The following is a 12635-nucleotide window of genomic DNA, read 5'->3' on the forward strand; positions in this document are numbered from 1 at the left end:
TAAAGTGGCATTTCATTTTTTTATTTTTTTTAAACAAAGGTTGCAACACAGATAAGCTGCTGTGCTTTTAAGAGCCAGGCTAGATGCATTTGTTTGTTGATTCATGAGTCTGTCCCCAAGGGAGGCTGCAAGACTAATTTTTACAACACATCTTCATCTCAGTGTACTGGGTTCAAGCCCCATGTTGGGCAAAAGATTCCTGTATTGCAGGGGGTTGGACTGGATGACCTTCGGGGTCCCTTCCAATGCAACAATTCTATGATTTCACGAGTACATGCAACAATACTTGGAGACTTACTAATTAATAATAAGGCTGTCTGACTTCCAGGAGCAAAATGGGACCAAGGACCTGTGGTGGCTATTTGTGTTTTTGAGAAAATGGCTTATTGTGTTTTGGTGCTCTAGACCAGTGTTTCCCAACCTTGTGCCTCCAGCTGTTTTTGGACTACAGTTCCCATCATCCCTTGCCACTGGTCTTGCTAGTCAGGGATGATGGGAGTTGTAGTTCAAAAACAGCTGGAGGCACAAGGTTGGGAAACACTGCGTCTAGACAACTGCTGCATAGCATACTATTGCATAACAGACTCCCTCGGGAGGTTGTGTACTCACCTTCCTTGGAGGTTTTTAAGCAGAGGTTGGATGGCCATCTGTCATGGAAGCTTTAGCTGAGATTGCTGCATTGCAGGGGGTGGACTAGATGACCCTGGGGAACCCCTTCTGTGGTAAATGTAGCATAAATAAATAGTTACAGATGGTTAAGGTCTTTTTTTAAAAAGAAAAAGAAGTATTGTTCAAATGCAGCACAAAGCTAATAAATAAATGGTAAAGTTCTTTTAGTAAGTTGCAGCGTCTGCACTTCCTAGAAGGTTCTACCACAGCAAAGAGCTGCACGTGTGAAGGGAGCTGAGCCCTCCCCTCCTTCAAGGGCCTTGAAAACCTGCCAACCCAGGCAGCCACCCCAGCACCCTGCACAAAGGCCAAATGAAAGACACACCCAAACAGTAACATTACATCCCGATCTGATTAGATGCTTAGCCTAAAATGGAAATATCAAAAACTCATCTTGCCATCGTCCTGGGGGTCCAACGAAGGTATGTAAGCAGTGCTTTTTTCTCAAGGATAAACAGTTACCAGCATCTTTCCCCCCCCCCCTAGAAGAAACATACTGGTTAAAAGTGCAGCACTTACTGTAACAACTTCATGGTGCACCTTTTTTCTAGAAGAAACACACTGGGTGTAGAGAGGGTAGGGAGGCGGGAGCGGTAAAAAAAATGCTTGTCAAGAGAGACAGTGAACTGAAGATTTGGGGCCTGATAAAATGAGTTGGTGGAAAGAGAGAAGCGATATGCAAAGAAATCTATATATACATTTTGTTCTCTTTATTTGAAACACATGGTTTTCTGCAAAAGGCAGAACTGCTACAGGACATTGCAAGAAAATTCATGTTCAGCGCTTTCTACAGAGCAAGCGGTCGCCATGGAGACGGCAGCCATGCACCAGTACTGAAGCTATGGGAGACATGATTATTTTCAGAATCGGCCTATGAGAAAGGAGAGACACATCTGCCAGCATCTTGTCATAGTCAGAGGCTCTGATATGTTTTTATTGTGCTGCTTGATTATGACATTTTAATCATTTGGTTGGTTATAGTAGAAAGGTGAGGGTAAAGGACCTCTGGACGGTTAAGTCCAGTCAAAGGCAACTATGGCGGAAGCCAGAGCACATGGAAACGCCGTTTAACCTTCCTGCCACAACTGTACCTTTTCAATCAATCAAACCTTTATTGCATTAGCATACGGCCATAGCAGGATAAGACAAAAATGCTAGAGACAAGCAACCAAACAAGATTCAAAGCGATATTACTGGCGTTATGACATTTAAATTACCCTAAGACAATAATGTAAAGATTTAGTTGCCGGCGCCAGGAATCTAAAGTGCGGATGTATATAAAGCATATAATGGCCCCAAAATAGGCTCGGCACATTAGGTTAAAAAGGTAATAAAAGAATTAAAACATGTCCAGGTCTAGGGCACACTACCCAGAGTAGCCCTGAGTTTCAAAGCCTGCACTATAAAGATTGCCACCCCACGTGAAATTTGTGGATTTGCGTCCACAAGAAGCGATTTCAAACAGTCTTCCTTAGATGTGATGGTGGACGGGATCAAGAGGAGGAGCTTAGTTCTTATTAGCTCATAAATAGGGCAGTAGAAAAAGAAATGTATGAAGTCCTCTACTTCATTCATTGTGCATGGACATAGACGCTGGGTAATAGGGGTCTTAGAATAAATCCCCTGCAAGAAACTGTACCTTTTTATCTACTTGCACTGGCATGCTTTCGAACTGCTAGATGATGATGGTGATGATGATTAGATTAGCAGAAGCTGGGACAGAGCAACGGAAACTCACCCCGTCGCATGGATTTGAATGGCCAACCTTCTGATTGGCAAGCCCAAGAGGCTCAGTGGTTTAGACCACGGCGCCACCCATTCCCCTGAGTTATAGTAGTATTGAGGGGGTTTAGTAATAAATTTGTATTTGTTTCAAAATTTTGAAGCATGGGGAAAGTCACCAAGCCAATGGTGGGCATGCTGTTGCTCTGACCTTGACCATCCAAAAAAACAAGTAGCTCTCCTTGATTTAAAAAGCCTGTTAGGCTATTACAGTGAGACACGTTTCTGCATAAAATGTAGTTTGGGTCTTAATCTGGAGCAAAGATGACCGGAACCTGCCGAGCCTGCTTTTGTTCAAGGCCCTGTTTATACTTGGATTTGCCAAGCTGTTTGAAACTTGACAGCTACCCTATTTAGAACTTTAATCTAAATAAAACCTGGGCCATGAGTCAGTTTTGTAGTGTGGAAACTTGAAAGTCTGCATGTTCTCACACTGGAATATATCACTGTATCATTTTGTCAAAAGTCTCTTACATGTTTAATGTTTTAAAACAAGCAGTGCCGTGGGGATAAACAGTGGATTCTGCCCCGAATGTTAATTTCTGGGCAAGTGCTAAATCTATACCCAGAGCTCTCAATTGCATGAATATTGTGCAAAGCTGCTCTTTGATTTCACAAACTGGCAGTTGTCCAGCTTGCACATACAAATGTCATCCCTCTTCCTGTAAAACTGTAACAGTATTTCAGTGGAGATTTACTTCAGCCAGCTTAGAAAACATAGACACACATTTGGACACATCACGCCATGTGGAGGCCAATGTTAAACTGAAAAACTAAAACACACTTGGCACATATGTGGCCAAACTATAAAGGTAAAGGTAAAGGTACCCCTGCCCGTACGGGCCAGTCTTGACAGACTCTGGGGTTGTGCGCCCATCTCACTTAAGAGGCCAGGGGCCAGCGCTGTCCGGAGACACTTCCGGGTCACGTGGCCAGCGTGACATCGCTGCTCTGGCGAGCCAGAGCCGCACACGGAAACGCCGTTTACCTTCCCGCTGGTAAGCGGTCCCTATTTATCTACTTGCACCCGGAGGTGCTTTCGAACTGCTAGGTTGGCAGGCGCTGGGACCGAGCAGCGGGAGCGCACCCCGCAGCAGGGATTTGAACCGCCGACCTTTCGATCGGCAAGTCCTAGGCGCTGAGGCTTTAACCCACAGCGCCACCTGCGTCCCTGCGTCCGGCCAAACTATATCCTGCCTTAATTAGGTTCTATGTGGCAAATTTCATACAACAGTCAGCATCCAAACAGTCAGCATCCAAAATAGACCAAAAAAAGGAGGGAGAAAAATCTCAATATCTGTATGCAGTATAGAATTTTAGTAGCAAACAAGTCCAATGAGTTTTCGCCTACATCAATTGATCAGGAGTCAAAATACAAAGTTGAAACTAAAGGTTAACTGAAGCATAATTTATAGTGTGCTTCTTCTAAGGCATACAAAGTAAAGTGATGGATGGACAGGGTGTTACAGAAAATCTCACACTGGTGTATACACCATACTCTTAAAGTATACACCCAAAAAACTAGGGGAACTGTAGTTTACCCCCATGGAGCAACAATTCCCAGCACCATTAACAACCTACAGTTTGCATGGTTCTTGGGGGGGATGTGTTTTGAACATATAGTGTGCATGGAAAATCAAAGAGAGAGAGATAAAAAGGAGGAGCTGCATTTCAAATTGATACGACTTATATATGAGATCTGAAAGAACACCCTGTTGCTATTTGATGCTTATGAATGCATCTTCACAGCCTTGCGCGGTCTGACAGGTTGCCATGGAAACAGCAGTGTCAGCATCCAGCAGTCCATTTGTAAATGGACAGCTCCATGTTCTGTATCTCTAAAGTTGAGTGTGTGCGTGCAACTGAAGATAAAACAGCAGTAAAGAAAGATAAAATGATACTCTCCAGAAAATGTTACTTGGCCCAGAACAAAACACCCCAAACACAGAGCAGAAGCAGCTCAGGACAATCTGCTGCCTTGGGCAAAGCTCAAGATGGTGCCTTCTCCTAAGGCACAGACAGAAGCCAATTTGACTGGTAGTTTAATCTTCAATACTGGTAAAAGGACTGCATCCTGAGGACAGCAGGCTAATGCAAGGGGTACAGCCAGACAACATGGCACTCATATGGCACTGTCCCCTCCCTGCACCTCAGCACCTGTCACCTGAGGCAGCTGCCTCCCTCTGCCTCATCGTAGGGCTGGCCCAGAAGAAAGGTATTAGTTTGGTGTTAGGAAACACAATCAGCTGGTTTGATTCCACTCCTCAATATACAGCTTTACAATGCAGAGAAATAATGTTTGGTTTCATTTCAGTACACACCTGCCATATCGCCTTCAAGCCCTACCCATTCCTCCATGCAAATTGATGCTAGCATATCCTTAAAGCTGTTAGCCGTCCTATGCATTACACAGCAGAATGAGGCTGTTGTCTGAGGAATTCCTGACTGTACCACTTCAGGTGGCAGCAGGTGAGTCCCTCTTCCTGATCTGCTACCATCCGACTCACCTAGCTGCTCCTCACTTCTGGGCTGGCCTCATCCTCAAGTGCAGGGCAGGCCCAATATATTTTGGCACCTGAGGCAAACCACCAAATGCTGCTCTCCGCCTGCCAGGGAAGAAAGACTTGGTAAAGGCCAACATCAGGAGCAAAGGGGGAATAAAGATCTGCTGCATCAGGACCTGCGGTCCCTGTGGATCCTGCCATCTGAGGCAGTTGCCTCACCTTGCCTCATGTGTGGTCCAGTCCAGCTCAAGGGTGCAGCAGCAAAGAAGAAGGCAGGTCTGGCTCTACCGGCAGGCCTCTGCTAATTGCTTCTCTTTCTACCTTGTGCTGGACCTACACGGACCTGTTTAACCTTATTAGAATGATATTAGATATGCCTTTCTAAAATATCACAGGGCCTACTTGTAAATTAAAACTGTTTCTTTGTTTTCTCCATCAAAACAGTTTCCCTGCAGACGGTTGCTGGTTGCTCTGCAGGGCCCTCTGGTGTCACATTTTAATAATGCATTACGAAGGTTAAAAGCAAGATGTCATGTATCCATCTACGTTGTGAAAACCGTTGTTGTTGTTTAGTTGTTTAGTCGTGTCCGACTCTTTGTGACCCTATGGACCAGAGCACGCCAGGCACTCTTGTCTTCCACTGCCTCCCGCAGTTTGGTCAGACTCATGTTTGTAGCTTCGAGAACACTGTCCAACCATCTCGTCCTCTGTCGTCCCCTTCTCCTTGTGCCCTCCATCTTTCCCAACATCAGGGTCTTTTCCAGGGAGTCTTCTCTTCTCATGAGGTGGCCAAATTATTGGAGTCTCAGCTTCAGAATCTGTCCTTCCAGTGAGCACTCAGAGCTAATTTCCTTAAGAATGGATGCATTTGATCTTCTTGCAGTCCATGGGACTCTCAAGAGTCTCCTCCAGCACCATAATTCAAAAGCATCAATTCTTTGGCGATCAGCCTTCTTTATGGTCCAGCTCTCACTTCCATACATCACTACCGGGAAAACCATGGCTTTAACTATACAGACCTTTGTTGGTAAGGTGATGTTTCTGCCTTTTTTTTTTTTTTTTTGCTTTTTAAGATGCTGTCTAGGTGAAAACCGTTACTTAATGTTTAAAACCATGAGTGTCGATCTGCCCTTGGTGCTCCTCCCCTTTCAAATAGGAGCCTTGTTGTGAAATGTGATTGCTAAGAGATGACCAAGAGGAGCTGGTGAAGATGCCAGACTAAGGACCTGACCAAACCACAGGCCCATCTGTCTTCAAGTTTAGTAAACGTACAAACCACTTTTAAAGAAAACATTCTTTGCAAAGCAGTGCATAACAACCAAACCAACCAACATACGCACATCTTTAAAATAAGACCTGCATTTCATAATCATATATATAAAAAAAAGTCAGCAGAAAAATTGATCAACCCAGCAAAGACTATAAGCCACTTAAAGTGCCATCTGCGCTCAAGGGAAACTGACTATAAATGTGTTATCTGACTTGAATGGTTTTGAATATAACTTTTTAATGAAAAGTTGATAATTTTTTATTCTGATGTTTATTCTTTGTCTACTTATGGATTAATTAATTTAGGGCATATGCCCTGTTATTGCTGGTAAACAATATAATTATAATTACATAGCATTATATGCACAAATCAGACTTCCCAGTTTTAGTTTTTAAAAGGTGAGCCTCCCCCTCAGTAATAGGTTTATTGTATCATTTCTAAAGCTTCAGGAAAACCATGGTATGTGGGGCCAGCTTATATAATAGAATCAAGCCCCTCAGTGTTTTTTGGGCCAATCCATTTTTTGAAAGACAACAAGTTTACATATGGAACGAATGGATGGCAGATAGAATTTGTTAACACAAAATACGTATGGACTTTTCCAAATATAGAAAAGTGTTCACATTCAGATACCAATACAAATAAAACAAACTGCTTGACATCTTCCCTAGGCTCTCATGGTACCCAGTTCAATGGCTGCTGAACTTCTTTTGCAGAGCTTTGCTGCCAGGCAACCGAAAATTTGATGAGGCAACGTGAGGAGCTTCAGAAGCATGATGTATATTAAAGAGTCGGTCTCTTCTGCCAGAAACACTATTTGGCAAGCTGCAGGATTCCTTCTGTGTGATCATTCTGAGACCTGTTTGACTAAAAGAAGCTGTTAGATGAGAAACAGGAATAGCAACTGGTGTTAATAGCTGCTGGTAAGCAGGCTGCATTGCAGCTGCTTTGCATGAAGGATGGCGAAAGGGGAGGTGGAGAATAAGACACAGAACCATGCGATACCTGCTGGCAGTCCAGTGGTACGAGGAGAGCCAGAGGGGAATCTGAAAACGCCTTTCCTACCGTCAGCTTTGACGCAAGAAACTGTGACAAGAGAAGGGGTGTCTATTCACCGAGCTCTGATTCCAAAGTGGGCTCTCGTGATTTGATCTGGGTTGATCTTGAGTTGACCCAGATGGGATTAGGAGTCTGCTTCAGAATTGGCGGTCCCTTTAAGAGCTGGTCTGAAGGCTGTGGCCTTGTCTCCGTTTCTGTACAATTTCCCCTGAGAGAAATTGTACAGATGTCACCAGGGATGTGCTAATGACATGGGATGTCACCAGGATGTGCTAATGACATCTAGCTCTCTTTATCTGACACACCTGAATCAGGAGGGGGCTGGGGCTGTTTCAAACTGGTGTCTGTGCAGCTTCTGTTTGGGAGGGAGTGCCACACCATCTAGATATCTGTGTCATGCCTGATTTGAAGCTTGCAAAATCAAAATCAAAAGTTGTTTATTCAATAATAATTTTAAATATGTAACTGGTTAACATTAAAACAATTATACAAACAAATCCATAAATTAGCCAACAACGGAACAAATACAGGGAGCTAATCTGGACCAATAATCTTCCCCTCCAAACCAGTAACAAACAACCCACACAAGCCAATACGGCCTCAAACTAGTACTCTTTGCAGGTTTCTGACTTAGCCACACTGCCACTTGTCATGAGCCGATAAGTTTTCTGCTTGCCCCGTTGTCAGGGAACTGCCATTGGCTCAGGGGGGAGAGGGGAAAGGCTGGATGGATTACAGAGAACCCCTAAAGATCGTGGGAAGCAGCTCCTCCTCAGCAGAGGAGAGTAACCACGCATCCAGTGGAGAGGAGCTTCAGGGCTCGGAGGAGGCGAGGCGGTGCCAGGACACCTTGCCTGGGCAAAGCGGGGAGGAGAGAGGTCCTCCATTACCCACGCCCTCCTTGCGCAGTAAGCTTTGGAGGCGAAGACTGGGTGTCAAGAAACTACTTTCCTGGGGAAGGTTTAAGGACCGGCCACTCACGGATTCTGCCAGTGAATGAGCCAGCCACGGGAGAGTGGCGCTCTGGACAGATAAGTTTATTTTGGCATCAAAAGCAAGGCTTCACAGCCGAGCAGGGAGGCATTTGCCTGCTTGCTCTCAAGCAACCCCTTGGAACCCTTACACCCGTGCTTTCCAGGGATGAGTCCAAGCTGCGTTTCATTTGTCCCAGGAAAACCTGCTGTTTAGCACTAAACTGGAACAAATGTCAATCTGCAGAAAACACAACAGGCGTTCGTTGCAATTCCGCAGTAAACAGCAGGTTTTCCCAGGGGAGAGCAGCGGGAGAAATGGAAGTGTGGAAGAGCCCTGAAATTCCCATCATCCCCAACCATTTGCCCTGCTGGCTGGGGCTGATAGGAGTTGTTCAGAAATACTGAAAGGGAGGAAGGAGTAGCTGGGGGTGAAGAAGACTGGCCTTGATTAGTGCCAGCCTCACTATAGCCTCCATCCAGACTGTAGGGATCACTGTCACCCAACAAGCAGAGCTGAGCAGCCAGGTAGGTGTGGACAAGACAGGCCTTCTCTCTCCAAGGCTCTTCTCCACTCTCCACATCCACAGGACTGAAAAATATCCAACAAAAAAAGCACTTCAGCACACAAAAGGATATTTCAGATACCAGCTTGTCCCAATGGTCCTGCAGGATCCCACTTAGAGCTCCTACATTATCAAAGTGCCACAAATACTTTGGGGTCAAAAAGATCAATGAATCAAGTACTTCTGCCAATGTGATAAAGAGCAACGTTTCTCTATGAATATCATACAAAAGAGCCTCACAGTTGATTCCTCAATACCTATGGAAACCTATGAAAAAGTCTGAATGTATTAATGGGATTAATTGGAAGATTAATCAGTAAGGTTGTGAAGTGTAGCTTTACAATGTGGATTTTTAATTGGATTTTAATTTCAACATCCCCTGTGAAAGGTTCCTCATACCAAGACATAAAGCCAAGGCTTTTTGTTATATCAGCAGTAATCTAATGGATTAAGGGCTGGAACAGAGTTCTTGGAATACCGTTTTTCTTAGAATTTCTTAGAATTTCTCATATCTGATGCAAAGAGACAAAGCAGTGGTGTCAGGACTGCCTCTCGGTCCCAGCTCACAGAGGACCGACGCCCATTGGATGTTATATACAAAAGTCTTTATTGAAGTTTAGTTTCCATTTCCAAGCTTTGGGCGCGCAGACCCACGTCTTGACGCTAGATCGGCTAAGTCCCCTCTGACTCACTGCTGACCCCACACCAGTTTAAGATTCTAGCCCGGCTCCACCTCCTGCGCTGCTCTTTCCTTCGCTGGGTCCTTCTGCCCTCTGGTGTTACTTCCTTCCTGGATTCCTCTGACGCTGACCCCCCTGAATCTCGCCCTTCCTTCCAGCGGGCTTTAGGACCTGGCTCCTTGTCAGGACTCCCTGCTGTGCCGCTCGCCTCTACATTTGAACTTGGCGCGCGCGCCCAGCCGGTAACCTTCCTTCTGACCGTTTCCCCGCTTCCTGATGTGGGCGTTGCCAAACCTGACTCCTCTCCTCCCGCTGGTGGTGAGAGCATTGGTCCCGACTCCTGGGACTCCCCCTCCCCACTGCGCTCTGGTGGGGAAGCTGGTCCTGATCTCCAACTGCTGCTCAGGGACTCCCCGCTGGCCCCTCCCTCCTGGGGCTTCCCCCCTGGAACCCCCCTCGCTCTGGCCATGGGCGCTCCCTTCTGTGAGTCCTCCGATTCGCTAGAGAGACTTGTGGAGTGACTCTGGCCGCTGTCACTGCCTGCTCCCCCTTCGTACTCCTCCTCCTCACTCTCCATTTGCTCCCCCTCCTGTGTCTCTCTTTCTGAACCCCTGACAAGTGGTCTCTCTTTCTCCAGCCCCAGACAATACACAGAGATGAAGGCAGGAAAATGGCACCTATTGCATCGAGCAACAGTTTCGTGCTTTACACTCTGACCATACATGGCTTCAAATCTCACATCAGAGCACACATCACATGGGCAGGGGCACAAAAATTGCTATCAATCTCCAGGGTATTTTTTTAGTGTGAGGTTGGCCACAAAACTGTGCAGCAAGAAAGCTAATAATGTGCAGTTGGAAAAATGGAGGTGAGGGGAACTAGGCACCTTAGGTGTATGTGTTTATTAAGCACTTAAGTGATAGGCAGTGTCAGGGACAGTATGTACACCAAATGTGTAAAAATAGAATGTGCTCTGTTTCCATACCAAGGGTATGTTCACATTTCCACTTACTCCCCATCCAGTGCTCTCCTACGGGTGGTTTTTGAAGCTGTGCTCACATGATGTTAGCCACAACCATAAAACCTGCTTCTATGTTCTGCTCTTTACAGAGTCAGGTCTTTTCAAAGTAAATCTCCACAATGCACTCCTGACATCTTCTGGACTATCTCTGAAATTACAATGTGCATCTTTGTACTTGGAAGTCCAGGGCAGCTCACCACACACACACACACACACAGCAGCTTTTCTGCTCTGCATCAATGCTGTTAACTGCAGGCTGTAATTTGGAAGAAAACTCAAGTGTACATCCCTAACAGTGCCACTTTTAAGCCTGACATGTGGAAACAACCCAAATTTCCTTTCAGAATCTTTAACAGGGGTTGTCAGTTGTGGGGGGGAGGGCAGGATTTAATACATTATTGTAATAATAATAGCACATCCGTTTTCTAAAGAACTAGTTTTTGAGATTTATTTGCACATGGCAACTTCAGCCCTGCTACTTGATTAAGCATTGAGATTCACAACATTCAGAAGCAGTAAGGCTGCTGCTGTCCTGCTAAAGGTGGGGCTCCTCCCAAGCAAATATAAAAAAGGTTCGTGACTCCTCAATGGAATTTTTTTCCAGATGGAAGAGTCAGTAGCTTCTATGGCTCTGAAGATAAAGAGAACTCTAGTTTGTTCTGCAAACAGAAGGCTAAAATAAACATGAGGAAGTACGGTAACTAAGTTGAAAATTGGTAGTGAAGCAGCAGCAGCATCTCCTGGGTGCCTCCTGCACTCTTATTTCTTTCCATGGCAAATAAACCTTGCAGTCACTTTGGTTAACTTTGCCTTAAGCCCTCAGAATGGCCAGGCAAATTGCTCTGAGTTTTAGGGCTTTTCGGTTTTTCCTATGGAAGCACACCACACCCACACCCACACCATTATCATTCTTATTAATCCTGCACATTAGGATTATATTGCTTAACTCTGGTGTTTTCAAAGCTTTAGAATACTTTGTTGGCTTCTGTCTGTCTCAAGAAACAATGGAGTGTGCCTCCAGGGGTGAAGTCAAACCGTTGCATGAGCAACACCAAAATGACTTCCCCAGGACACAAGTCTGGGCAGTGTCCTGCGCTGCCCCGAAAACATGACCCCCATTCTCAGCCCCACAGATGTGGTCCAAAGGAAAGCAGAGCAATACGTTTGGCACCATCTTGGCTGCAGTAATTGCTGGAAGGAGGCATACAAGGTGCCATCCAGCTGCCTTAGGGACTCTGTTCCAGATCTGTGTAGGGTTTACTCCTTAGCATTTTCTTCTGAAGATATCCCACAAAGATATCTTCTCCTGAAGATATCCCACAAAGCAGCAGGGGGTTAGGATTAAAGTTTTCCTTCTCCTAAATGGGCTACCTTCCCAGGTGGACTCTCACTTCCCTCTGCAGCATGTGCAGTGGATTGGGACCATTGGACCCAATCCACTGGAGCCAGTCTTCGCATGCAGACAGAAGTCCCAACTCACCAAGGTTAGGGTTGCTAAGGACTTGTAAAATGGTCACCATCTCTGCAGCCAGAGGGTATGCAAAGACATGTACCTTCTTGCTCCCATGAGAGCTGCTAAAATGGAAGATGCTGGATTTGTATCCAGAGTAGGGATGCTGTCCCACTTTGGTTGTCAGTTTGCTGAACTGCCAGCTGATTATGGTCTGCTGCACTTCTCACTTCATTATATTTTGCTATTCCCATTTCAGTCTCACTCATCGTCAAATATAATGTTATTGTTTTCAAAAAACCCTACCCAATGAGTGTCTGATTCTATCTTAATTGTCCATCAAGCAGGCATATTGCCTCAGGCTTTCGTGGGCCTGAGGGGATGGTTCCTCCTTCTGCTTGCAGTTGAATCCACACACACCAGCTACTGTGGAAGGTGAAAAACTGAACCCAATTTAACTTCAAACTTTGAGTGCTGTTATTGATCTTCTAGTTACCCTGTCTGAAGTTAACCACCCCAAAACTGATGGCTCCACGACTGCCACAGCAGCAGACTTTTTATGATTTTGAGACCTTCCTTCCTTTCCCCACGCCACCACAGTCAGTTTTTCAGTGAGATGCTTTTCACATTTATTGTGAAGCAAATAAATAAGGCAAATATCAA

General features: G+C 45.3%; 1 long non-coding RNA gene across 1 annotated transcript; it reads left to right on the forward strand.

Annotated features, from left to right (window-relative positions):
- Positions 1-4834: 4834 nt before the first annotated feature.
- LOC309367844 lies at positions 4835-7038 on the forward strand. The gene is made up of 3 exons (XR_014167379.1): positions 4835-4920; positions 5400-5477; positions 6897-7038. It is a non-coding gene; the product is annotated as an uncharacterized lncRNA (long non-coding RNA).
- The last annotated feature ends 5597 nt before the right edge of the window (positions 7039-12635 follow it).

Source organism: Podarcis melisellensis (assembly GCF_964234715.1).
Source record: "Podarcis melisellensis genome assembly, chromosome: 1".
Classification (NCBI taxonomy): domain Eukaryota; kingdom Metazoa; phylum Chordata; class Lepidosauria; order Squamata; family Lacertidae; genus Podarcis; species Podarcis melisellensis.